Here is a 27,209-nt window from a genome sequence, read left to right on the forward strand (position 1 = left end):
GTGACCTTGGATAGTCAATTGCCCAAAAAGATCACTTGAACCCCAATAGTACAATGGGTCCAGAGCAGTAGGACCCAAACAGCTATCACATCTTGTCACCTGGGAATGTATTGACACTAGTTTCTACCTCAGAACTAGAGTCCACTCTCCCACAAGGGATCCAGGGAGCTATTTATTTTAACAGAATCCCCCCAAAGTATCCTTTTGGCAGAAATCTGGGATTACACAGCAACCCTCAGGAGCAAGGGGTGGTCTGAACTCTTCTTTGAAAAGTGCAAAATCTTGACTCTCTGAACACAGTTGGTTCTCAAGGAGGGTTTGAATGGATGCATTAATCAGACAAATTAGGGGTGGGTATGCATGATTTAAATGCATCAGGGAGTGCTCACTTCAGCAGCACATATACTAAAATTGGAACAATACAGAGAAGATTAGCATGGCCCCTGCGCAAGGATGACACTCAAATTCGTGAAGCGTTCCATATTTTTAAGTCTTAATAAATAAATAAATAAATAAAGCATCAGGGACCATTTTCAACATGAGAAGCATGGCTGGGGACTGCCAGGGTGTCCAGATGGACAGAGCAGAGTGATTATAGAGCAGCAGAGATATGGGATCAGTTCCCTGGGTTGGAGAGGAAAGAGGGGAGGGCACATGAGACAAACTTTCTCTGCCATAGGTCTTTGACCAAATTCTGAGGAAGAGGCTTTCTGGAGCTGGGAAGTCAAAGAGACACCACGTGGAAGAAGCCACATGGTGCCAGAGACCATGGCAGGGATCCCGGTTGTGCCTCATCTGGCTGCCTTGGATCTCGCTCTGGTTCTGCCAAAAGAGAGGTTTTGAGATATTGGGTCAATTATATCAGCCTCCTGGGTCAGTCCCTCCTGCACACATGGGGAGTGTGGGGACTGACCACAGCTCCTAGAGCCCCTCTTGGCTATCTAGAGTGACATGGCCATGGGACTGGAGTCCCAGGAGTTCCTGCGGCTCAGTGAAATGACCCTGGTTCCAGGAGTGAGACAATATTGACCATGTGGGAGCAGGAAGGGGCAGTTGTATCACATTTACACACAAGTTGTGTAATGCTGAGTGACAGGCAGTTGGACATCCTGGGTTTGAATTTTCAACTGACTGGCTCTTGAGGGCCTTGCAAGATGGCTCTTTTAGCCAGGATGGCTGGGTGGGGAAAGAGGTAAGCCAAGAGATGGAGGGGTTCTCCCTGGGAAGTCTGGCAGAGCAGTGGTCCTTCTCTCTGGGCCCTGGTTAATCATCTCGATATTAAATGAACAGCCCTTTCCTGACATCATTTTTTAAAAACCACAGGGTATGATAGCCAGCAGCATTTGGGACCCACCATGGACCCCTGTTGTCCCACAGTGTCCTCTCCTATAAAATAAAATGGGGGAGATCATGGTACCTGCCTGATAGATACGAAGTGAAGAGTGATATTTAAAATATCAAAAGTGGGGGCGCCTGGGTGGCTCAGTGGGTTAAGCCTCTGCCTTTGGCTCAGGTCATGATCTCAGGGTCCTGGGATCGAGCCCCGCATCGGACTCCCTGTTCTGTGGGAAGCCTGCTTCCCTCTCTCTCTGCCTGCCTCTCTTCCTACTTGTGATCTCTGTCTGTCAAATAAATAAAGTCTTTAAAATAAAATAAAACATCAAAAGTGCTTAGGAGAGGGCCTGACTCAGAATAAGTGTTTATAAACACTAGCCACCACTATTACAAATAGTATTTTGTAAATGGTCATAGATAAAAGTAGAAGCAGGTATTTGGACCCCTATGAGCAGCTTTTAGAATGATGCTGTAAAATCCTTTTACTTTTTTTTTTTTTTTCCTTTGTGTGCCCTTCCTCCTCCTGTACGGTTGAGAGGGAAGCAGAGCTCCGGGTGCTCCTCCTCAGGCTGACTGCCACAGGACGCAGCTCAGCTATGGGCCATTTGGACCCAGCCCCTGCGCCAGAAAGGAGGTTAGCGAGGTAATTCAACCCACTCATTCTGCAGATGAGGGTCCTAAGATAGAGACAGATGTACCTGAATCCAAACCACAAGAGCTGGAATCACAAATCCCTGAGCCCATGGGTCCGTTTTGCCCTGCTTTGTCTCAGCCGCCAGAGCCAGCCATAGAGTGTACTGTCTAACATCGGCTTTCTGGCTCACCGGCTTTCCCGACTTCAGGGCATATTCACTCTGATACGTTGTACAAATTAATTTTGTTTCTAAAACAGGAGTGGTAAATAAGAATGACTAGGGGCATTCCTGCTTTTTATGTGCTCTACACTTATGGAAGTATTTACAGTTGAGAGTAGTAGTGTTTGGGGGAGGATGGATTTGCCATAGCAACGGAAGTGCGCGTGGGACGCGCTTCCTTTTGTTTCTCAGTGACTGGAACAATTTCCCCAGTGGTCTTGGTTGGAGAGGTGTCCCACCACTTGCAAGTTTGCCTCTATTCCTCTTCTCCGCCTTCTCCCTCTTTGGTCTGTAAGGTTACTTCCCCCTTAGCCCTGTCCCTGCATGGAGGGCCCACCATTCTGTGGAGGCCTCTCTCCTTTGCTGATTCTGTGCCTCACAGGGCTGGACCACCATGACATAGTACCGCATATGGGGTGGCTTAAACAGCAGAAATGTGTTCTCACAGTTGTGGAGGCAGGAAGACTGAAATCTTCTGCCTGCTCCCTGTGAGGGCTCTGGGAGAAGGTCCTTCTTCACCTTTTCTAGCTTCTGCTGGTGGCTGGTGGTCCTAGCTTCTCCCTGACTTTCCAGTCTCTGCATTCATCACATGGCCTTCTTCCCTGTGTATCTCTTTGTATCTTTTCCTCTTATAAAGACAACAGGATAGATTTAGGGTCCACCCTAACCCATGTTAAGTGAGCTAATTACATCTGCAGAGACCCTATTTCCAAATAAGCTCCCATTCTCAAGTTCCAGATGGACATGAATTTTAGGGGACAATCTTCAATCTGCTGGGGTTTCAGCAATGTTTTGGAGTGGGTTCTGCAGAAAGGCATCTGGCTACCCTGTGACTGTAGCTCTTTGGATCAGAGGGGTTTAGTCTTAAGGACCCCCAGGCTCAGGGCTTATCCATTACCTCTATGTTGGGGCTCTTTGATACTTATTGGCCAAAATCTGTTAGCTTCACAAAGGACATTTGGAGCCGAGTAACTGAATTGTGTCTGCTACTACTTCCCTGAGCTAAGTCCATTCTCCAACATATTTTCTTCCTCTGCTGACTACCTCTACCACCTTCTCATGTAAGCTTCACTTTAGACACACTACCCAGTGTCCCCCCCACCCCCGGACATGCTTCCCACCTCATCCCTTTAGGCTTCTGCTCTGCCTTAAATGCCTCTTTCCCATTTCTGGCATCTCCATCATCATGGCTGGCTTCTATGGAACCTCTCTCCTTTCTCCCCATACCCCACCATCAGTATATCACTCACACCTTGATTACAGCATGAAGCATGCTGTGTACAAGTTATAGGAATCTGCTCCTCTATGAGGGCCTCCAGTACCTTATGTTTCCAGACTTGCCCTACAGACTTTTTCCTTAGAGACATCCCTCCATGCATGATTGTATTTCATGACTTCTTCTTTCCTCATCTTCCTTCTGCTTCCTATACCCTATACCTATACCCTTCTGCTTCCTATACCCTATACCTGTACTCTATACCCTCCTGCTTCCTATACCCTAGACTTCCTACACCCTTCCTTTACCTTATAAAGGAAAGTCTGACTTCTTCTTCCTCTTCCCCTATCTCCCGGCAAGAAAAAATATAGCGTGGAAGATGAGTCATGTTCTAGAATGTTAATCAAATCACATTACTGGGAGATAGAGTGTTAACAGGAGAATATAAATAAACCTGAATAGGGAAGGGTGCCTCTCTTCTCCCACTCTCTCCTCTTCTTCTTTCTTTCTTGCTCCAGTGTTTGAAGTAATGGTGCCTGGAGCCTGTTATTGTATTGAAAACATGCCCTTCACATCTCACTGTTTTATTGCCACCTTAGAAAATCCAGTAGGTGCCAGAGGGAGGCCCCAGAGACAGAAACTCATGAAAGCCTGTTTAAGGAATTTTCATTCACCAGGAAGAGAGGGTCCACATGGGATTTGCATACTGTGGCAGAGACTCTTGGTGGTCTCCTGGCATCTGTTCTCTCCTCCTCCTTTTTTTTTTTTTCTTTTTCTTCCTTTCTTTTTTTTTTATAATAAGAGATTGCCAACTGTGAGCTGGGCTCATTGCTACGCTAAGGATTTTATTTACAACCTTCCATGTAGCAGGAAGGAGGGACGGGGTGTAATATGAATGAGTTCTGGCAATGTAAGTAGAAGTAATATATACCAATTCTTGGGAGGTGCCTGCTGATCCTCCTCCCTACAGCTGCCTGGACTTGGAACATGTTGACTGAGCTTGAGCAACCATTTTTAGATCATGAGGAAGGAACCAGTGCCCAAGGTCACTGTGGAGCTGCCATACCAGACTTGGATTCCTTAATTATGAAATTCATTGATGGGAGAGGGAAAGTAAGATCTGTCTTACTGAAGCACATTTTGGGAGGCAGTTTCTAGTGGGATCTGGGATCACCAAACTCTCAGCTGGGAATGGGCCTCCTTCTCTCTAAGACTGCCTTTCTCTTGGAGGTTTATGGTAGGTGATAGTGGCAGGCTAGCATGGGGAGATTGGGGCTCCCACATTCCTACTGCAAAAGGAAAGCTTTTCACTCCCTTTGAATGACCCCATGGTGGGCTTTGACCAGCTCTGACTCCATATTGCTCAACCTATTTTTCACTATTGAATCTTAAGGATCTTTTTGAGGTATTTGGACACAGATACACTGTACATTTTTGTATGTATTGCATATATATTTGTGCTTCCTAAATAGAAAATGTCAGGTTTTCTGTACTCCCACCAGGAACCAATTTATTATTCCAAGGGGGCATTATTAGCCTGTTAAGACTACATTGGCTGAAGACATTTCGCTGACCAAAGAACATTGAGACTTGTTTTAAACCAACCTGTGCAGACCTATGGACTTGTAATGTCTCAGTCTCTCATTCATAACAAAACACTGGGATGGATGGCCTAAATAATGGAAATTGTATTTTCCCTCATTCTGGAGGCTTGGAAGTCTAAGATCAAGGTACCAGCATGGTTGGGCACTGGTGAGGAAGATCTTGTCTTGTAGATGAAAGCCGTTCTCACTGAGTCCCCACATCGCAGAGAGAGGAAGCTCTGGTGTCTCTTCTCTTTGGATAATTTCAAACATCTACCAAAGTAGAGAGAATGGTGTAGGTAAACTGCCATATTACCCCTTAACCTCCATCAATTATCAATGCACAGTGATTCTTTTCTTAGTTTTAGGCATACAACGCAGTGATTCAATATATGTGTGTGTTGCAAACTGATCATCACAGTAAGTCTACTTAATGACATCTCTTCTTATAAAAGCACAAATACCATTCAGGAGTCTCCATCTTCCCAAAGGCCCTCCCTCCTAATGCCATCACCTTGGGGGTTAGGTTTTCAACATATCAGTGGGAGGTGAGGCACAAATAGTCAGTTTATAGCACCTTCCAAGTTTGTTCCTTCATCCTGCCCTTGCTGTTCCTTCTGCCTGGGGTACTTTGTCCTCTGTGTTCAGGTGGCTTGCTCCTTTGAAACTTTCAGACCTCACAAAAGTCACCTTCTGGAGACTCTGTGTTCACAGTACAGGAAAAAATCAATATCCCTTACTCCTGTACTCTCTGTCCTAGCATCCCACTTTATTTTTTTCTTGTTACCCACTTTATTTTCTCTTGTTTACTTATTTGTTTACTGTGCTGTGCGTGTCCACCAACTAGGATGTAAAGTTCCATGAAAGGTCTTCTCTCTCCGGTTCACTGCTGTATCCCAAGAATTTAAAACAGGACCTTGCACATAGCAGGTGCTCAGAAAATGTGGAATCAGTGAAGAAACACCCATCAGACACTACGTGTGGTGAGCAAGCTTGCTGTCATTTTCTTAGTCTTTTCAAGCATAGACAGTCTTAATTCTTCACAGAGACACAGCACTCTGGAGTTTACAAAGGGTTTTCATATCCTTTTCTCATTGAAGGCTCTTAGCCTTCCAGGCAGACAAATATTATTAGCCCCATTTTGTTGGGAAGATCTTCTCACAGTCACATATCTGGCTGGTGGAACTGAGACCTTCTGACACAAGGCCGGCCTCCCTGCATTACAGGCCCTACTTCTCCAGGGAAGGACCCTCCCTGTCCATTGCAGTTTCCACTTTTTGGTCGTGGACATGAGGGAATGACTCAACTCCTCAGTCACTCAGGTTCTAGGTCAGATATTGATTCAACTGATGACTGCTAAGCCTTAAGTTGCACTTAGAAGTAACTGGAAAGATTTTTATCCTGCTCTTATTTCTTAGCTTTTCTCTAGCTGGCCTGGTCCCAGCTCCTCCTGGGTTTTGGAAGCTCTCTGTTTCAATTGCACTTTAAAGATGGGAGCTTGGGCAGAAGGTGCTACTCCCAAGGATCTCATAGTAAGGGGTAATTCTGGTGAGAGGCAATCAGGAGCCCAGGTGATGGCTTTCTTGTGATTAGCTGTCCCTTACACATGCTTTTGGAAGAGTCCTTCCTTAGATGATGACATGGATTCTCTTCTGGGAATTTCTCCTAAGGAAACCATCCCAAATACATAGCAATGCAGAATTTGTTTTTGGAAAATTAGCCTAAATGTCCAACAATATGGGAATGGTTAAATAAAGTACAGTAAATCAATAGGATGGTACAAAACCATTATGAGCTTTGGGGGAAATATCTAGTAATAATCTGGTAAAACACAAAACACCCACAAAATATTAAGTGATTAAAAACAGGATGCAAAATGGTACATATACTTTAATAGCTATAATACAAAGGAAAAACTATGGCTAGAAAAATCCTGCAAAGAAAAATACCCAGTTCCTTGAGAATGAGAATGATTGTATTGCAGTGTTAGGTTTATTAATGGGGTCATTCTTTTTGTTTTTCTAATTTTTCTGTAATGTAATTTCTAAGTTACCTTTCATTAAAGAGCTTTGTTTAAATGTTATTTTTGTAGCTCATAATAATTAAACATGTTTTTTAAAGGGAAATATCAGAAAAGAAGAATGTTAAAAATTTACTGATATTCTCATCACTGGTAATGTATTAGAGTATAGCCTCCCTGTTCTTCCATATGCATATAAACCCACAATTTTATAAGCAAAAATAAAATTATATTGTACTTATAATTTATAGTGTGTATTTTACTCACTGATATGAACATTTTAACATGTTAATATTCTACAATATTATTTTAAACTCTGCTTAGTTTGTGTTGTATAGTTATATCATTATTTGTCATAACATCTTCAATTTGTCTCTTTCCAACTAACTTGCCTCACATATTCTTGATAATTTATGTAAGATAACATTTTTTAAAGGTTTTATTTATATATGAGAGAGAGCATGCACGTGAGTGGGGTAAGGAGCAGAGAGAAAGGGAAAAACGGACTCCATACCAAGCGTGGACCCTGATGCAGGACTTCCATCTCATGGGAGATCACAACCTGAGCCAAAATTAAGAGTCAGACACTTGGGGCGCCTGGGTGGGTCAGTCAGTTAAGTCTCTGCCTTTGGCTCAGGTCATGATTCTGAAGTCCTGGGATTGAGTCCCACATCAGGCTCCCTGCTCAGTGGGGAGTCTGCTTCTCCCTCTGCCCTTCACCCCACCCTTGGGCTGTCTCTTTCTTACAAATAAATAAATAAAATCTTAAAAAAAAAAAAAAAAAGAGTCAGACTCTTAAGCAACTGTACCACACAGGTGTCCCAGATGACATTTTTAAAGTGAAATTGTTGAGTGCTAGGTATGGTTCATATGTATGTGTGTCAATTTATATTTATGTAAATTGTGTAAGAAAGAGCCTATTTCTCACACTCTTACCAATTTTTTGTCATTATTATTATTTTTTTAAAGATGTATTTATTTATTTATTGGACAGAGAGATCACAAATAGGCAGAGAGGCAGGCAGAGAGAGAGGAGGAAGCAGGCTCCCCCCTGAGCAGAGAGCTGGATGCGGGGCTTGATCCAAGACCCTGGGACCATGACCTGAGCTGAAGGCAGAGGCTTTAACCCACTGAGCCACCCAGGCGCCCCTAGGTTTGACTTTAAGGCTTGATTTTAGCTCAAAAACATTGCTGAGGGCGCCTGGGTGGCTCAGTGGGTTAAGCCGCTGCCTTCGGCTCAGGTCATGATTTCGGGGTCCTGGGATTGAGTCCCGCATCGGGCTCTCTGCTCAGCAGGGAGCCTGCTTCCTCCTCTCTCTCTGCCTGCCTCTCTGTCTACTTGTGATCTCTCTCTGTCAAATAAATAAATAAAATCTTAAAAAAAAACAAACAAACATTGCTGAGACTCATTTCTGGACTTGACTCCTTCTAAAGATGGGTAATTTTCTGCTCTGTGTGGTGTCAAATCAACATCTATACCAGAGAAAGGGAGAGTCCGAAAAAATGGCAGTCAAGTAAAACCTTGAGAATGGGGTCTTGTTGGCCTTGGCCCTGACTGGGTCGACTCAGGACATGTGGCCCGCAGTGAGCCGACCAAGGGCCAGGACATGGATCCTGGCACATCTTCCTCCATAGAATCTTCCAGGCTACAAATAGGGAAGAGGTAGCTTCCTCAAAGACAAAGAAGAAGGAGTGGATGTTAAGTGGCTAAATGTGAAAGAATACTATTAAGGTAACCTGAAACTACATCAGATTGTATCTGCACATTCTTAAAATACATCTACAGTTTCAAACTGCTCCTTGTGTAAAATCTTCAAGAACCATCTCTCCTCTCCTCCCCCAGCTCTTTCTTTCCAGCTTCACCTTAACAGTGCTGCCCTTTGATCTAAAGCAAGCCTTAATTTCTCTGAGCCTCAATTCTCTCATCTCTAAAATGGGGTTATTAACCTCTACTTTATTCTAGCAGGATAGCAGTATGCCATACAAAATGAACCCATGTGTGATAAGACCTTTAACATCTCATATTTGAGTAGATGTTTCCTACCAACTTAGAAAGTAGACTCCTACAAAAAGCTCTTGACCATGATTTTCGGACTACTTCTGAAGAAACATGCTGTGTGCCCTTGGGAAAGAGACCTAATTATTTGATTTCTGTTTTCCCTATCTATTAAAAAAAAATAAGCTAGGTATTCCTGTCTTCAAATACGTAATAGTAATGTAAAGAATAAAACCCTGTATGAATGCAAGATAGATCAGACTACCCAATAAACGACACCATTATTTGTGCGAACACTCTTGTTGGTATGTTATGTCCATTCTCCAGGGGCTGCTGTTCCCCCAGTCCCAGGCCCAAGTCATGATTTTCACCAAGTACCATTCATGGAGAAAAAGCCTGCAAATGTGCATATACTGTCTTGTATCTGTGGCCCTAAGGGCTCTGTGCTCTCTCAGCAGCCTCCATTCAGGAGCTGTTCCAGCTGAATGCTTCCTCCTGGTGTCCTGCTGCATCTGTCCCAGGTGAGCATCTGCTCTGGGGACAAGCAAGTGCTCAGGTCTTGTCCCCCTTTGCTGGTGACTGTGTCTTATGAATGTGGGCTAGTCCATTGCCCTGGGACCTCAGGTCTTAGACTACAGAAGATTCATGAGGCTGCACTTTGTCCTGCTTCTGTTGTAAGATCAGGAGCAATGCTTGTTCTAACACTACATGCCTGAGAAGAAACTGGAAGTTCTGCTCTAAGAGTTAAACTGAATCCTTGCACTGATTATAGGAGATAGGCACTGTTAGTATCTTTTGAAAAATGAGAGCCTCACTCAGAGTTAACCTCAAGGTCCCATGCAGCTTGGAGAAAGTGGAGCTGAGGCTTGAACTCCAAGCCTTATAAGCACTATGCAAACTCAACTTCCTAAATATATCTTTCAGGAGGTGTGTTCTTTGTGTGGCTAGACTGTAGCTTAGATTGGGATGAGGCTGAGTGGGAAAATTGGAGGCAGTTTATAGAAGGCTTTGAATGACAGGTGAGGAAGTGTGAATTTTGAGCTACAGTCAGTCACAGATTTCAGGCCCAAGTGGGACTTCACACATAGGAAGAAGAATAATTGCCCTTTGAAATTAATAGTCTGGCATCAGTGCGGAGGTTGCATCGAAAGGCTGAGTGCAAGGACTTGAATGGAGACAGTTGGAATTAAATTCTTGAATAATTAGGAACGGGGAAATCAATGGGACATGATGGACATGATGTAAGGTTAGAGATCAGGTGTTGGAGAATCTGATTTGTGGTTTTGAGGAGGGGAGGGTAAAATGAAATGAATGCATTCAGGATCAGGTGGAGCACCTGGTTTGACAAGGAAGTTGGATAATGAGCAGCAGGTATCCAACCCATGGAGAGAAGTTGGACAGGTCCCTGGGAAAAGGAATCCAGAACACTGGAAGGTCATAGTCGTTGGCTAACCAGGATGGATCTCTGAAACAGGGTCTTTCTCATCTGTGTACCTGAGTGTCATCAAGCAGGGGCTCCAGTTTTTGGAAAGCTTAAGTAAAATCAACAACTTGAATGGGAATTTTTCAGGATTTTTAGTGAAGCTTGCATAAAAAACAAGCGGTCCTTCTTCCTCTCATGCAGGAGCTCATCATGCAGTGACAATTTGAAATTTACAACTCAGACATTTAACATGTTTCAAGAAGAACATTATCATTTGAAAACCTTGTAAAGAGAAATGTGTCTGTACTAAGAAGCGACACTATCTTCCTTTTGTAAAGAGACCCCAATCATTTACATTTTCACTTTTGCTTCTCATCTTGTGTTAAATAATTCTGACATTTTCTTCAAATGCAAATTATATTTCTGAAAATTTCTCAAATGTGAGGTTTTACTTTTCCAAAAGAGTAGAGGGAGAGAGGGAGAAGGAAAGAGAAAGAGGAGGGAGAGAAGAGTTTTCTTTCATGTGACAACTCTGGCCGTCTTTTGAGTCTCTAACTCCCAACCAGTCTGGTTAAAAAAAAAAAAAAAAAAAAAAAGAGAAAAGAGAGAAAGTCCTTAATTTCTTCTGTTTTTTTTTTTTTTTTTTCCCCCTGCCTGGCAATGCAACTTCTATCAGAAAATGACTTCTTGAATTTTAAATGGCTGGGGAGCTAGCTTTTCAAATAAATATTCAAAGTACTTAATATTAACATATATAATAAAACTTCAACTTTGGGGTTGGGAGGACCTTCAAGGTCACTGGATGATAGATGGTTCCCTCCACCATTGAATTTCCATTAAACCTCTCTACCAATTGGGTATTTAGCCAGAGTGTACATTTCTTCAATGGCTGGTAGAAAGGATATCCTTAAACTAACATAATTAAATTAAGCTTCAATTACATTTGAAATCTTCTACACATCGGTCCTAGTTAGCCACCATAGTCTGTCCAAGGTAAGCGAGGCAGCATAGGGTAGTTTTTCACACTTGGGCTCTGCAGACAGATACATTTGGTTTCACATTCTTCACCTGATGTGTGAATCTTATTTTGTGCATCATTTATGTCACCTGGGAGCTTGTCAGAAATGCAGAATATTGGGTTCCATCCCAGACTTACTGAATCCTGATCTGTATTTTAATAAGATCCCCAGGTGATCCCCATACATGTTAAAGTTTGAGAAGCATAGCTCAGAGGAAAACAAAACAAAACAACAACAAAAAACTCAGTTAATTGCCCATAGCTCAGTGTCTTGTCTTTGAGACAAGATGGTTGGACTTGATAATCTCTAAAAATTCCTTCACTTAATAAGACATTAAAATAATAAATACAGAGTTTATGAAAATGTATTGGCAGAATATTTTTGCAAAGGGAAAACTGGAAATGATCTAGATATAAAACAATGGGGAAATTTTAAACTGTTGTTTAACCACTAGATTAGACCATGTTTAAAATTACCTTGAGGGGAACCTGGGTGGCTCAGTGGGTTAAAGCCTCTGCCTTTGGCTCAGGTCATGATCTCAGGGTCCTGGGATGGAGCCCTGCATCAAGGGGGCCTATGCTCAGCAGGGAGCCTGCTTCCCCCGCTCTCTCTGCCTGCTGTTCTGCCTGCTTGCGATCTTTCTCCCTCTGTCAAATAAATGAATAAAATCTTTAAAAAAATATCTTGACTAAAATTACAATAAAATAGAAGATCCTAGAGAGAATGTAAAAAAAAAGATCAGGATATAAAATATAATGATTATTTTTAGTACACAGAAACAACTTAGAAACATGCCAAAATATCTAAAATGGTTAGAAACAGGTAACAATTAGGAATGGTTATTTCTCTGTCATTTAGTCTTTTCTTCCCACCCCATATTTATTAAGTATATGTGATTTTAATAGGGTAGACAAAACAAACAAACATATTTATTTTTTGATCAACAGGGTCCCCTAGAAGACATGAAAATTTCAAGTTTTACAGAGAAGCACAGAATTCATTTTATAATGGATGTGCCAACTCCATTCTTCATTCTACAGAATATGTCCTTCAGCTATTGTCTTTCAAGGCTCAACTCAAGTCCCACTTCTTCCAAGTCAGCTTCTCTTTATATACACTCTGAGGTCAGGGATCTTGCCTAAATCCAGTCTTGACAAAGGAATGGACTCTGATTAGGTACAGAGTAAATGTGAATGAAGGGTAGAAGGAGGAAGGGGGAGAGAGAAAAGAGGGGAGAGAGGAAGAACAAAAGGATGAAAGCACACAAATAAGCCCCAGTGCTAGTTAAACTCCAGGCCCTTGGGAATCTTGCAGAATATTTCTGAGCCCCATCAGCTATTAATAATAAATGGCCTTGCGTTGTTTGCTGTAGTGTCATGGTCTTGCTTCTCCAATGGGATTTCAAGGACCACAAGGAGAGAAAAACACGCTGCTTTAAAATACTGTGTTAGGGTAATTCTTTTCTGAAACAATTTAGTTTGGAAGATGCATTATTAATTCCAGTCATGGAGGAACAGGGCAAGTCCTCAAGACTGTCAACAACTTGTGAGGGTGCAAGTTGGGGCTACAAGATGTGTTACTTGACTTCTTAAAGTTATGAATGTAATGAAGTATCTTGTGCATAACAACAGTGCTTTCAATACATGAGGTGGGAACTGTTAGAACCGAAAGATGAATGAAAGAAATCTGCAAATAAAGAAGATTTCAGCCCTTCACTCTTGCTAATTGATAGGACAACCAGACAGAAAGTAAGCCAGACAGAGATGACTTGCATGACTCATAGCCAGCTTTACCTAATTGGCCTTTATAAAATACTCTACCCAATAATGGTGAAATTAACATTCTTTTTAAGTGTACATGCACTATTTACCAAAATGGATGATTTTCTGGGCCATAAAAAAAGTCTCAATAATTTGGATTAAATTCACATAAAATATTATATCTACTTTAGATTGGAAATCAGTGATCAAAAGAGATCTGAAAATCCCTAAGTAACTGGATGCTAAGTAGAACACTCAAGGGTCAGAGAAGAAATCAAAAGGCAAATAAGATAGCATTTTGAACTGAATGAAAAGAAAAACACATGCTAAAGTCTGTGGGATGCAGCTAAAGCAGTACTGAAATGAAAATGTGCAGCACTGAATACCTAGATTAGAAGAGAAGACAGTCTGAAACCTAACACCTTAACTAAACTAACAGGAGCAAATGAACTCAAAGTAAAAAGAAAGAAAATAGTAGGGTGGGGGTTGGGGGTTGGATGAACCTGGTGGTGGGTATTATGGAGGGCATGTATTGTATGGAGTACTGACTGGGTGTGGTGCATAAACAATGAATCTTGGAACAATGAAAAAAATTACTAAAAAAGAAAAAGAAAATAGTAAAGATTGGAGTGAAAATCAATGAAATAGAAAACAGAAAAACAATTTGTTTTCAAAATGTTTTTGATTGGGGTGCCTGGGTGGCTCAGTGGGTTCAGCGACTGACTCTTGATTTCAGCTCATGTTGTGATATTAGGTTTGTGGGACTAATGCCATGGAACCCATGTCAGGTTCCACACTCAGTGCAGAGTCTGCTTATCCCTCTCCTCCATTCCTCCCCCTGCTTATGTGTTCTTTCTCAAGTAAATAAATAAACCTTTTAAAAAAAGCTTTTCTTTCTTTCTTTCTTTCTTTCTTTCTTTCTTTCTTTCTTTCTTTCTTTCTTTCTTTCTTTCTCTCTTTTCCCTAGAGGAGGAGTGACTGATCAGAAAAAAAAAAAAGAGAAAAACAAATGACCAACTACCACTATTAGGAATACAAACTTAACATAGCAATACATTCTCCAGATATTAAAGTGGTAATAAGGGAAAATGATGATAGCATTATGCCAACTCATCCAATAGCTTAGATGAAGTGGACAAATTCCTTGAAAGATATAAACTACCAAAGCTCACTGGAGGAAAAGTAGACAACTAGAATAGCTTCGGATTCGTTAATGAAATTGAATTTGTAGTTAAAAAAGCCTTCCCACAAAGAAAACACCAAGCCCAGATGGCTTCATTAGTGAATTCTACAAAGATTTTAGGGGGAAATAATCCCAATTTTACCCAGTGTCTTCCAGATAATGACCAACTCCAACATGTAGAAAATACAAAGAAATCTACAGAAAATATACCTGATCCAAAAAGATAGTTTAACAAGTTACTGGATATAAGATCAGTATACAAAAACTAATTGTGTTTCTATATTATAAGCAATGAACAACTGGAAATTGAAATTGGGAGAAAAATTTAGCAAGTCACCTGACTGACTTCTTCAGTAGAGCATATGACTCTCCTTTTCAGGAGGGTGAGTTTGAGCCCCATGTTTGGGTGTAGAGATTATTTAAAAATAAAACTTAAAAAAAAAAGCCTTAATAAATATGAAACACTCAGACACAGCTGGGATTAAGGTGAGCTACAAGAAGCACTCACCTCAATCCCAAAATCTAAGGGGGCACCCAAAACTCAGAAATCAAGATAAGCAGTATTATAATGTGATCTTTTAAAGTACAAAATTTAATGCAAAATGATGAGTAAAATATCCATATTTTACATAATGAGAGGATGTTATTTATTTTGTTTTCTTGCATTATTATGTAAGAGGAGCATTTGTTCCCCACCAGCCACTGGAGGCAAGAGCTGTATACTGAAAATTACAAACCTGAGAGAAAGGAAAGAACACCTAATCCAAAACTTGAAAGCTATATCGTGTCATGGATCAGAGGACTCTGCGTTATAAAGATGTCATTTTTTTCCCAAATTCATCTATAGAGTCAATAATTCCAATCAAAATCCCAGCTGAAAAAAACCCACCATGATTTTTTTGGTAGAAATTGATAAATTGACTCTAAAATTCAAATGGAGATGGAAAAGACATGGAATAGGTGAAAAGAATTCTGACAAAAAATTGGAGGACTTTAAGTACTCAAGTTCAAGACTTATAAATCCATGGTAATAAAGGCAGCATGGTACTGGCTTCAAGATAGACAAATAGATTAATGAGGCAGAGTAGGAATCCAGAAACTGACCTGCACATATGGGGCAATTAATTTTCAACAAAGTGCAAAGACAGTTCAGTGGAGAAAGGACGGTTGTTTTGTTTTGTTTTATATAAAGATTTTTATTTATTTATTTGACAGAGAGCATAAGCAGAGGGAGCAGTAGGGAGAGAGAGAGAGAAGCAGGCTCCCCATCAAGCAAGGAGTCCAATATGAGGCTCAATCCCAGGACCCTGGGATCATAATCTGAACTGAAGGCAGATGCTTAACCAGTGAGGCACCCAGGCTCCCCAGGATAGTTTTTAAATAAATGATTCTGGGATAATTGGATAGCCTATGTAAAAAATTTTTTTTTAATTAATTTTGAACATTTCTTAATAGTTCTCAAATAGTTTTGAGTAAAACTCCAAACTATAAAATTCACAGAAGAAATTCTTATGATCTTGGAGAAGGCAAAGATTTCTTAAAACATAATACCTAAAGAATGATACATAAAGTGAAAATTATAAATGTGCTTTCATCAATATTAAAAACTTGAGCTCTGTGAAAGTTCCTGTTAAGATAATGAAAAGACAAGACACAGACTGGAAAGAAATAATAGCAAGTCACATATCTGATACATAACTGTATCCCAGAAAATATAATGAACTCTTGAAATTCGATAATAAGAAAACAGTTCCTCCCTCTCTGAAATAGCAAAAATATTTGAAACACAGACTTCACCAAAAAAAAAAAAGATACAGAAACAAAAAATATGCCCATTAAAAAAGAGGTTCAATACCATTGTCATCAGAGAAATGCAAACTAAAAATCACAATGAGAAATGGCTGCACATCTATTAGAATGGCCAACATTAAAGACAATGAGCATATTAAGTTTTGGCAAGGATACAGAGCAACTAGAACGCTCACACCCTGCTGGTGGAAATGTGAAATGGTACAACCACTTTGGAAAACAGCTTTGCCATTTCCATGAAAAGCTGAAAACGTACTTTTTGTTCAGTCACTCTGTAAATGTATGCAAGAACAGGTGTTTGGAAAATGTACAGTAAATATTTTAGGCTCTGCTAGCCAAGATGCTACATACTCTGCTATTGTAATGCAAAAATAACTTATAGACAATAAACAAATAAATAAATGCATGAATGCACCTGTGTTTGTGGGAAGTACAAAATAAGCCAGAGTCTGCTGACCCCTGCAGATGTCCACATAATAATGTGTACATGAATCCTCAGAGCAGCCACAGACTGGAAACCACCTGATTTCCATCAGCAGATAAATAAAAAAAAAACGACTGTAGTATATTCATATAATGGAATAATACTCAGGAATAAAAAATTAGTGAATTATTGTTATATAGAACTGTTGCAAGATTTCTGTTGCTGACGGTTTTTGTCATGCTGCTTCAAAGAATGAAGAGGTAGATTGGATGAAGAATGGTGGGCAGCAAGCAAAGGTTATTGAATGATAGTAAAATGAAGTTTATTGAGCGATAATACAAAGCTCTCAAAGAGGGAGGGGACCCAAGAGGGTTGTCATGGGGTTTCTAAGTCTAGGGGTTTTTATGGGCTTGTCGGTGGGCTTTTTTAATCTGATTAACTCTCCATGTGCCTGTCACCCCATCAGGTTTTTGTCCTCCTCCTATCATGTGGGAAAGGGTGGAGGGCTCCTTCCAGGGTGGTGTAAAATCCTTTTTGGTGTGGTTTCCTCTTGGGGTGTGGGGGTACATTTGTTCCTGCTGGCCTTTCTTATGAATATCCTTCATTAGAACAACATGATAAATCTCATAATTAGCTGTATGAAAAGAGCCAGACCCTTCTTCCCCCCTAAAGAGTATGTACTGTATGATTCCATTTATGTATAAGATTCCAGAAAATGCAAATTAATTTATAGTAACTGAAAGCAGATCAGTGGTGGCTGGCACAAGGGAGTAGACATGGGAAAGGTGAAAAGTGTTATAGAAGTACATGAGGAAGCTTTTGAGAATGAGGATATATTTATTATCTTGATTGTGATATTGATGTGATATTGATGTATATATATTAAAACTTATCAAACTGCACACTTTAAATATGTTCATTTCATTTTGCGTCAACCATATTCAATAAAAAGGGTAAAAAAACAAAATAAAACATGTACCTGGCAGTGGAGGACAGGGTCATATTGGTCTCAGAAAGGACCAAAGATGGACACCTGGATGGCTCAGTTGGTTAAGTGTCTACCCTCAGCTCAGCTCATGGTCCTGGGGTCCTGGGATGGAGCCTGTGTGGGTTCCCGGCTCGGCTCCCTGCTCCTCTCCCTCTGCCCCTTACTCTGGCTCTCTCTCTCAAATAAATAAAATTTAAAAAGAAGAAAAAAGTAAAGGACCAAAGCCAAGGGCTCAGATGCCATTAGAACTTTCTCTCTCTGACCTTGATTTCTCTCTACAGATGGTACTCTGTCTGAGACAAGCTTGTCTGTGTGGAGGGCCTTGCTCTGCTTTCTGGACTAACACAGAATAAACCTTGTAGGGAGGCAGGACATGTCCTGGAAGGAACATGGCATAAGAGACAGGCAGACATGAGTGAATGTGACATCCACCACTTACATCCTTTGTGATTCTGGGAAAGATCAAAACCTCAGTTTTCTCAACAGGAAAATGGAACAATTGCTTTATTTTACATGATTGTCTCTAGGATTACAGAGACAGGTAGAAAATAAAAAAAAAGGCTCAGTGCACCATTAAACATGAGTTCTCTTTGTTGGTTCATTTGTTTTTCACATACTGACTATATTAGCCCAGGTTCTCCAGAGAAACGGAACCAACAGGATGCATTATACATCAGGGTATATTTCTAGAGAGAGAGGTTCACTTTATGGAACTGGCCTGTGTAATTGTGGAGGCCGGAAAGTCTGAATTCTGCGGGGCAGGCCATAGACCGGAGACCCGGGGAAGAGTTGATGTTGTGTGACCTGGAGTTTGGAGGCCTTCTGCAGGCAGAATTCCTTTTTCCTCAGAGGATCTTGCTCTTTCCTCTAAGGCCTTCAACTGATTGGGCAAGGCCCATCCCATTATAAAGCATAATGCGATTTACTCAAAGTCGACTGTCTTAAATGTTAATCACATCTAGGGGCACCTGGGTAGTACAGTTGGGTAAGCATCCAACTCTTGGCTTCAGCTCAGGTTGTGATCTCTGGGTCCTCCATGCTCAGTGCAGATTCTGTTTGAGATTCTTCCTCCTCTCCCTCTGCCCCTCCCCACCCTGTCTCTCTCTGTGTCTCTCAAATAAATAAATCTTAAAAAATAAAATGTTAATCATTTTAAGGTTACCTCACAGCAACATGTAGGCTGGTGTTTTTTTAATAATGGGATACCATCACCTAACCAAGTTGACACATAAAATTAACTCACATGAACCCTTCAACTATTTGAAGAGGAAAATTTTGATGAATGGCACTCTTCTCTCTCAAAGCTAGTAGCTTTGACTAGTGACTATTCTTTTGCTTTCAGTCCTCAGCTCTCTCAGATCTTTTTGTCCAGGACCATAGAAACTCTCCCCTCCCCCGCCCTGTGATATTAGATCCATTCTTTCACATTTATGGACTTCATTTCCTTTGCATCTCGAAATGGCCTTGGTCTTGGACAACTGGCTGCCCTGTTTAAAGAGCCTGAGTTGGTAATGAAGTCCCCACACGTTTTTAAGATGCAAAACTCTTTCCCTCCATTAGCGTTCAGCAATTTTATGAGATCTCCGAAAAACGCAAGATGAGCCCTAGGGCTTCAGCTACAGGCCATATGCTCAAAGCCGGACTGCATCAGAGCAAAAGAATTTTAATTCCTTCACAATAAGGTTTAGTCTTAGCTGGTGAGGCTGTGCCTGGGCTGGGAATTTAAATGTCGAAGAAGTAAACAGGTTGCAATTTCATTGCTTCTGAACATGCGACTGCCTCGGGGGTTTCTGATTTATTTATTTTTTTAATGGAGTGCGAGGCCATAAACCCTTCCTGCTGGCAGGCTGGCGGGCCGTGCACATTTTTAGAGGTACACGAGGCTGCAGCAGAGTGGTATCTGGAAACTGCCTGAGCCCCCGTAATTAAAACCATGCTCAGCAAATGCTCCTGATTCCAGGGGTCACATCTGATTTCATCTAAAACATTCTTTTTGGTTCCCTCTTAACCCAGTCTTGACTTTTTGCGCATTCACATCATTGCCGCAGTGGAGAGCGGGAGGATGTGGGGGGCTGGGTGGCGGAGGGCAGAATGTAAGTTATAGGGGGACGGTTCAGAATAGGGTTTTGTTTGTTGTGTGATACCAGCAGGACACTGGCAGGACAGTACTGGTGAGCAGCTAGCATTGTATTATTTCTCTGTATCACTAACAGGTTTTTTTTCAGGGTATTTTGAGAAAGGTAAGGCTAAAAATGAGCTATTTAATGGGGGGGGGGTACCTCTTATCATTTGAGCCTCATATCCAATTTCTATCTTTTTCTAATGGAAAACATACTTCGTTATTATTCACTGTGGCTAAGACACATTTCCAAATGTCAGCAGGTTGTTTTTTTAACTTGCAGGTATCATCTGTTGAAATTGGGCTTGGCCTTTACCTAAATATTTGGCTGTACAGAACATCAGTTTCACTTTGGATTAATGTTTCATTCAGGGCCTGAAAACTCTGTGCAGTGAATGAAATCTTTTACTATTCAAAATGGGGAAACTTAGTCCAAAATCGCTTTGCAGCTTTGAGCCACAACTTTGGAGATCTAAAAAGGATCCTGTTCAAATATCTAACTTGAATAAGGAAAAGGGTGCTCAGGGGGCTTGGGTGGCACAGTCAGTGGAACATCCCACTCTTGGTTTTGGCTTAGGTCATGATCTCAGGGTTCTGAGATGGAGCCCCAGGTAGGCTCTGCACTCAGCGGGGAGTCTGCTTGAGATTTTCTCTCTCTCTTTCTTCCCCTCCCTGCCCCCTCTCCTGTGCTCTTTCTGTCTCTTTAAAACAATAAATAAATAAATCTTAAAAAAAAAAAAAAGGGTGCTCACCACTTGCTATAGTGAAATATGTTAGCAAGTTCTTTTCTCTGTGATACTAAATGTTTTCTCAGATTTGGTACCTGCGACTCTATTTTCATTTAGTATAATTGCATTGTGTTTTACACTTTCAGACAGTTTACTTACAACCTGGGGAGGCAGAGAAACATTTTAGTGCATTAATAAACATTTGTGGAGTACCTTTGGTGTGCCAAACAGTGTGCTGGCCCTGAAGAAAACCAAGGAAAAGGTACCCTTCCTCTCTCTGCCTGAGTTTCTCATCTGAAAAATGAAATCTGACTGGTGTGGTTTAGGTCCACTGGCTCTCCAAAAGGGTGGGATCAAGGTGTTTGCCCCATCATTGGTGTCAGGAGTCCACAACGGCCAATTTCAAACTACAAACAAAAGGACATCGAAGGCAGACCTGGAAAGAGATGTGCCTGCTCGCACTGCACCGGGAGAGCCGTGTCCAGTGCCCCAAACCATGGAGTTCAGTTTCTGTGCTGCCTTCCTCCCAGAGCCACCTCTGAGCTTTGCCTACTCCCTACCATCTCCCCTCTGCATACACATCAGAGTATCTGGCACCCGCAGGGCAACTCTTGTCTTTTTGTGAATAAATGAATATTAAGTAGGAAATGAACACCCTGAGTTTTGAGCATTAGCTAAAGGCTATATGCAAGCACACCCCTATCTATCAACTCACTGGATCTCCTGTAAAGGGAGTAGCTGTCCCCCTCCCTTTGTGGTTCCTGTACTTCGGAAAAAATGGCAGCTCCATAATCATGTTCTCTTCCTGGAGTGCCCCTAAGCAGCGGACATATTGCCATTGGTGGAAGCATGGCCTTTGGCTTTAAGTCTTGCCTTGCGGTTTCCCTAACTTAAAACCTTAAACCAACCTCCTGAAAGAAGCTACACGAAAAGTAATGATCCTCAAAAATAAATGCGTTGTAATGGCAAAGAGGAAATTTAATTAGCCACCATAATAGCGTTAGGCTTCTTTTTTCTTTTCTTCCTTTTAAAAATAAGTGCAGTGACTAGAAATCATGGGCACCACAGCTTTAGTCCCCTCAACTCAATGACTACGAGAGCATTAGGGTGGGGGAGTGTCTATTCTGCATGTTCTAGCTTTACAAATAGACTCATCTAATTAAAAAAAAAAATAGTAATAACAGTTGTAATTTTTTTAATGGCCCCTTAAGCAGAGCAGGGAGGGTTGTCAAGACACAGTGAAATAGTGTAAACCTGCAGGAGCTGGCCTAAGACCCGGGCTATTTACAGCCAGCGTTTTGGTACCTTTGGGTTGAGTTTTCCCTCTATGTAACGGGACTTTCAGTGCCATGAAGGGGGCAGGGGTGAGTCAGGACAATGGTGACCAGAAATTCTGTATTTGAAAGATTTAGGAGGAAGTTATGACCAAGGGTTGTGTCTTTCCATTGGAACCTGTGTGATTTAGGGTGGTCTGCGGAGGGGCTAATGGGCCTACATAGACGCAACCTGGGTCCCCACAGGCCCAGAGCTGCCATTTTGATCTGTTCCTCTCTCCTTCCGCTGCCCCTCCTCACACTGTCCTGTTGAGACTTTTTTCCCCTTTGAGCTTGGCCTTCCACTGGCCATAGATAGTGTTGCTGGTATCTGGGAACATGTTGTTATTAGCAGTGTAACCCTGGCTAAGTTATTTAACCTAATCCACACTGAGATTCCTCACCTGTTAAATGGGGGCAGGATAGTTCTGACCTCAGAGGTTGTCTGGACTATCACATGAGATAATGAATGTGAAGTGCTTAGAGCAGAGGTGAACTCACATGGTTTTTTACTGAGCAATAGTGACAAAAACTGTAGGTAAGAGTTCAGGGCAGGATACTGAAATCAGTAGGACACTGACGACCCTACTTGGAAGGTGTTTAAGGGAGCGGGTGTGGAGGAGAGCAGGGAGATCTGGGAAACTTGAGGGTGTTGTGGGAGCTGTGGTGACAAGTCTCCAGGATTTGTTTATGCCTCAAATTTATGCCCTCAGCTTCCAGAACGTTGCCATAGCTCTCAGCTATCCCCAGGGAGATCCCCTTCCTTGGGGTGCAGTTTCACTAACTAAAGTGGAGACAAAGGCCTGGCCCCTTACTCCAATTTGGAACAACTCTGTGAAGGGCTATCACAGCTTCAGAGTTCCTGTTGGGTTGGCTGAGGCCCCATTAGACTGAATCTCTGTCCCCTCCCCCCACCCCGTCTATCCTAGCACACAGCACCTAAAACCCTTGGAATCTCTGTAGAGATCATGTCCTTTGGTATGCTAATTAGATGCCTGGTGGCTGGGGTCTCCTGGATAGCCATGGGGAAGGTGCTGGTTGCCAGGGGAACAAGACTGGCTAGTAAAGAGCTGGAACTTTCAGTCCCATCCCCCAACCTCCAGGGAGGGAAGAGGGACCAGAGGTTGAATTAATCACCAATGGTCCATGACTTAACCAATTGTGCCTATGTCATGAAGCCTCCATAAAAGCCCTAAATGACAGGGTTTAGAGAACTTGCAGATTGGTGAACTCTCAGAGGTGCTGTGAGGGTGGTGCCCCAAGAGAGGGCGTGGAAGCTCTGAGCCCCTTCCCACATACCTAGCCCCAATACATCAATTCCATCTGTCTGTTCCTGAGTTCATTCTTATAATGTTCATTCTTATAATGAACCAGAATCTAGTAAATAAACTGTTTTCCTGAGTTTGTCAACAGTTCTAGCAAATTATCAAAACTGAGGAGGGGTTTGGAGGAACCTCTGACTTATAGCTGGTAGGCCAGAAGCCCAGGTGTCCACCTGGACTTGAAGTTGGCTTCGGAACAGGGTCGAAGGGGCAGTCTTATAGGACTGAGCCCTTAACCTTAACAGGTAGATAGTATCAGAAATTGAGTCACATTGTAGAACCCCTAGATGATGTCAAAGATTGGCTTGGTGTAGAAACCACACACATTCGGTGACCAGAGTGAGGTGGTATGAGTAGGAGAATAGAAGAAAAGCATTTTCCTTAGAATGTGGAGAAACAGACTCACAGCCCAAGCTTCTCTCTGCCTTCTGCAAAGGTTCTCCTTCCTGAACGTTATGAACTTCTTGGAAACCCAGCCTGCAGTGGCCCTCAAGGCCCAGGGAGCAACAAACTCTGGGACAGGGAAGGATAACGAAGTCAGGCAAGTTTTCTTGTGATGACTAATGGCGTTTGATGTGAGGAAGAACATTATAAGAGCTTTTGCTATTGTTGTCAGCTCAGAAGTTGTTGCCACTGAAGAGGCTGATGTAAGTAACAAATGGTTCCTGATTTTCCGGTGGCTTCTCCACAGACACAGAATGCCAAGGTTCTTCCACTGTATAAAGCCAGGGCAACTCAAGAACATGTCTCTTCCTTTAACAGCACCCAGATTTTTTAGAGACAGTTTAACTGCAGGAGATTAACCAAACCTCAGACAGTCTTCAGCATCCACTACATCATAAGCCTAAAGCCAGCTGCCTTTTCTTCAATGACACTTGAAGAAGAGGGAGGGACGATCTGAAAACACTTTCTGCCCCCAGTCCCGTTGGTGACTATGTGACCCAGAGAAGGGCTTCTTCCCTTCCCTCCTCTTCCCTTTCTTTTGCCTGTGCAGTCATTAAACAGATCATAATTCCTTTGTGGAGATACTTCTTTGTGAGTAGAATTAATGATTATATTTCAAAAGAATTATTAAACCAATATATGCAATTGATTAAACAAATTCAAATGCAAAATAATAATAATAATAACAATAATAATAATAATGAAAAGTCTCCCTCTTGCTGCAGAGCTCCCAAACTTACTCCTCAGAAATAATCAGTGAACAGTTGTGTATCTCCTTCCAAAAATTTTCTATGCATAGTCAAGCACATTTGTATATATGAATTTTTAAAATTTTTGTTTTTTAACACAAATGAGTAATACATTCTACACTTTTTTTTGCTTTGCTCCTTGCTTCCCGCCCCCCCTCCCGACTTAATTTATAGAACACGTTTCACTGCAAGTAACTAAAAATCAAACTCATACTGTTTGAGTAATAAATAGGACTTCTTGACTGGTATAACTGGAAGTTCAGAAAAAGCTTGGTTCAAGGTTGATTTGACTCAGTGGTTTAATTATGTTATCAGAGGTCTGGTTTTTCTCTTTCTGTTCTGCCACTCATAGTGTGATTGCTAAGGCTGGCTTCCCATCTTGGCTGAAATATGACTTGCTAACATCCCCAGGGCTACATACTGATATGTCCATATCTAGGCAAAGAGAGAAGTTATTTCCTGAAGTTCTCTCAGAAGAGCCAGAAAGCTTTAATTTTATTATTGTTTTTCCCTGGAGGCTCAAGTGAACTATTTTCAGACCTCATTGACAAGAGTTGGGTCACATGCTCCTATCAGAACCAATCCCCCTAGAAAAGGACACAGCTACATGAATTAGTTAGACCTGAGCCAAGAACCCACCTAAGAGCCAGAGGTAGAGTTATCGTTTCCCAAGAGTATGGGCTGTGAATGGTAGGTGTGGATATCCAAACAAAAATTAAAATATTTAACAACATTACTTAATATTTTGTTACACACTTCTTTTTGTAATCACATAGCTAGCTCTATTTCCTTACAAAATAAATTGGTGGGGCACCTGGATGGTTAAGAATCCTACTATTGATTTTGGCTCAGGTCATGCTCTAGGTTGGGCTCTGCACTCAGTGAAAAGTCAGCTTAAGATCATCTTCTTCTGGTCCGTCCCCCTACTGGTCTCTCTTGCTTTCTCTCTAAAAGGAATAAAAGTATAAAATTGAATTGTGTGGATACAACAAAACTTATTGAGTCAATCCTTGTCAATGGGCATGTAAGTTATTTCCTTGATTTGAAGCAATTCTTTGGTGAATGCTCTGTGTGCATTTTTGTACACACATGGTTTACAGGTACATCTATGACTAAATTCCCAGAAGATGAGATCAAGAATATAACCTGCCTATATTTAGTTTCAGAACAACAAATCTACCCCAGGAGATAAGAACTACAGTTGGAACTTTCAGGAATGATTCTTGAAATTATACTGTTGGGCTGATCTGCCAAAGGAGCAGCAGCCTGATTGAGAAGTTACTGCACAGATGTCAGCTACAAGGACCATGCCACTGTGGAGACACAGCAAGAGGTGTCAAGATCAGCACTCAGTAGGGATCAGGAAACCGCTGCTGCCACGACTTCAGAACTGACCTGCACCAGTAAATGATGCCCTGACTTTTGACACCCACAACAGTGATGACCATAGATACATACAGTAGTAGCCAAGTGTCTGCCTCATTTTTGCCATCCACGTCTCATAGGATACTTCTGATTGACAGAATCTAGTTTACATTTGAAACCTTATCTGCAAGGGAGTCTGGGAAATGCCTAACTTTCTAGCCCTTGCTGTCAGGAAGGGGCACAGAAGGACAAAGACACGCATATCAGTCTCTCACATATAAGGGAGTATGCATTTTTAATTGGACTAAAATCCTGCCAAAATGCTCAGAAGCAATTCTGTTTACTGCTTCTGTAAAACTAAGATCTCTGTGGCCAGTATGGCTCCTGCCCCAATTTCACTGTGACTGTGTGGACCAAAAATAATCCTTCAGGGCCTGCTCTGCAACTTCAACAAAGATGAAAGGGTGGGGGGAAATCTTCTCTACCTGATTGGAAAGCAAAGATAGCATTTTTTCCAAAGGTATGAGGAGACAAAATATTAGCTGTTGACCTGTTTTGCCAATGTGTACCATTGCCATGGGCCGATTCTGTACCTATTAACTCTCACATGTCTCCCATGAAGTGGGTGCTGTAGTCTCCAAGGTGGATATGCAAGTGGCACATACTGGCACATCGCTAGAAGGCTGACTTCTCTTTTAATGGGTGGATATGTGTACTCAGCAGTTGTTAGATATTTTGAATATTACCCTTGATCATCCCTATTTTATAGATATGAAAACAGAGGTTCTAAAACAGTAGGACATTTCCCTAAGGCCAGGGGGGTGACAAGTACCCAGGACCTGAGCCTCATGGTGCATGGCCCCAAGGGCTGTGTTTTCTACAACGTTCACCACCTTTCTGCTCAATCAAATACTAACATGCTTATATGGTATGGTATAGTTTTAGAAGTTTCTGCCTTTAAGATATATTAGACACATTTTTTAGCATTATTGACCATGCTTTCTGGGAATAAAATTGGGACATTGTGATGATTAATTTTGTGTTGATTAGACCACAGGACGCCCCCTGATATTTAGTTAAACATTATTCTAGGTGTGTCTGTGAGGGTATTTAATGTAGATTAGCATTTGAATCTGTAGACTGAGGAAAGGAGTTCAGACGTACATACTATGGATGGGTCTCATTTAATCCTTTTAAGGCTTGAATAGAGCAAAAAAGCTGAAAAAGTAGAACTCACTTTCTCTATAGGTTTTTGAGCCGGGTTATCTGCAGTCTTGTCTTGTGTTCAGACTTAGACTTGATATGCAATCTACACTATTGGCTTTCCTGGTTTTCCGGCCTTTACTCTAGGACTGGAACTATACCATTGGCTCTCCTGGGTCTCCACCTTGCTGACTGCAGATGTTGAGACTTACTGGGTTCCACCGTGGGAATTGTTGGAGGTATACACAGAGCCTTTTATTGGCCAGCCTGTAGTAACATCTAAACCCCAGTCCTTAGAATGCTTCCACAGACTCCCCAATGGGAACTGCTAGTGGCAGCTGCAGTTCTTTGTTTGT

At 41.7% G+C, this 27,209-nt stretch overlaps 1 long non-coding RNA gene and 1 other non-coding gene across 2 annotated transcripts in view; one reads left to right on the forward strand and one right to left on the reverse strand.

The window, feature by feature from the left end:
• The first annotated feature begins 381 nt into the window (after window positions 1-381).
• On the forward strand, window positions 382-488 carry LOC131822847 (U6 spliceosomal RNA). The gene has a single exon (XR_009350334.1). It is a non-coding gene; the product is annotated as a U6 spliceosomal RNA (small nuclear RNA).
• Window positions 489-4,624: 4,136 nt separating this feature from the next.
• Window positions 4,625-27,209, reverse strand: part of LOC131825607 (uncharacterized) — a 126,753-nt gene continuing 104,168 nt past the window's right edge. Inside the window, exon 4 of the long non-coding RNA XR_009351287.1 lies at window positions 4,625-5,261. This is a non-coding gene — a long non-coding RNA (uncharacterized LOC131825607). The remainder of the gene's footprint in view (window positions 5,262-27,209) is intronic.

Source organism: Mustela lutreola, chromosome 1 (genome assembly GCF_030435805.1).
Source record: "Mustela lutreola isolate mMusLut2 chromosome 1, mMusLut2.pri, whole genome shotgun sequence".
Classification (NCBI taxonomy): Eukaryota; Metazoa; Chordata; class Mammalia; order Carnivora; family Mustelidae; genus Mustela; species Mustela lutreola.